This window comes from Octodon degus, unplaced genomic scaffold, assembly GCF_000260255.1.
Source record: "Octodon degus isolate 3935 unplaced genomic scaffold, OctDeg1.0 scaffold00330, whole genome shotgun sequence".
Lineage (NCBI taxonomy): Eukaryota > Metazoa > Chordata > Mammalia > Rodentia > Octodontidae > Octodon > Octodon degus.
The window spans coordinates 1,092,491-1,093,806 of record NW_004524906.1 but is presented as its reverse complement, the minus strand read 5'-3'; the positions used below and the strand labels follow the sequence as shown (position 1 = coordinate 1,093,806).

The following is a 1,316-nucleotide window of genomic DNA, read 5'->3' as shown; positions in this document are numbered from 1 at the left end:
GAAATATAAGAAATAAAGCCATTCTATTAAGTTGAGCTGTGGGGCATTCATGTTAACAATTTCTGACAATGCCAGTTAAGTGGAAGCCCCAATACTACTATGGGCTACTGGAATCTTTTAGAATATTTTGCTGAGTTTAACACACCTATAATATTCAAATAACAGAACTTAAGAAAAAAAGGGGGATACAGATGAATGTCCATTTTGTATCTGTGCATTCAAAGTGGTTGGGATAGATATATAGTTACATTCTTTTAATGAATAGAATGATTTGTTCTAATGGTGTTTGTAAATTGGATATCAGGTCCGCATCTTGTACAGCAATTAACCACTAAGAATAATGCATGCAGTGTGTTAATTATTGAAACTGTCTTACCGATATGATTTGAACCTGTCTCATTGCTATTTGTTTACCAATAAAATTATGGCAAAAAATAAATAAAATTTAAAAATGCTGTATATGGTTAGATTTCTAACTTTCTGTGTAAAAATATACAACTGTTTATTCATATTCTTTAGTATTTTTCATTTTTTAAATTGTTGTCTCCATATTTTGTAGTGACAATGTTTAATATACTAATACTTGATGGAAAATAGTTGCTCCATGTTATGCCTAAGATGTTTGATATCCAGACAGATAGTGAAGTTAAACTCTGCATAAGATGTAGGGTAATAATCTTCTCTTTTGGAGGGTTAACAACCTAAGTTTAATGGGCCAAGGAGATGGCTCAGTGGAATAAGCTCTTCCCTGGCAAGTGCAAGGGTCTGAGTTCAATCCCCAGCTCAGCCAAAAAAATTTTTTTAAATAAATAAATAAATAACAACCTAAGTTTGCAGACCAATAATTAGATAAATAGAAGGGCTGCAAGGATAGCCAACATTTTGACCATAGCCTTTAAGATCAGTGAAGACTCAGGACATAGGAGACCCTATGGTGTAACATCATGTAACTCAGTCGTGTCCCAAATTTTCTGATCAAGGAGATTGTGGTGCCATAGAACAATGGTTCTAACGATGTAGAGTGTGCCTAAGGAATCACATGGAGCGAAAACACTCTCTCAGTCTTTCACAGAGAGCAAATTGTTCAAGTAATGGCCGTGACTCATCCACATGGCTGACACTGACAAAGGAACTGCAAACTGCGGTACAAGGTTACAGGATAAATTCTGAGGTTATTTGACTGACCTTATCAGATACAAAATTTACATTTCTTATTATATAGGTCTTGATTTATCTTGGTCTTAACCATCCAGCAGAAAAGTATAAAAATGAGGTATATAAAGTAAAGCCATATTAATATGATGAGCTGTAAAAGG

At 34.1% G+C, this 1,316-nt stretch overlaps 1 pseudogene; it reads left to right on the top strand.

The window, feature by feature from the left end:
- Positions 1 to 1,316, top strand: part of LOC101571210 — a 48,005-nt pseudogene that overhangs the window by 24,834 nt on the left and 21,855 nt on the right.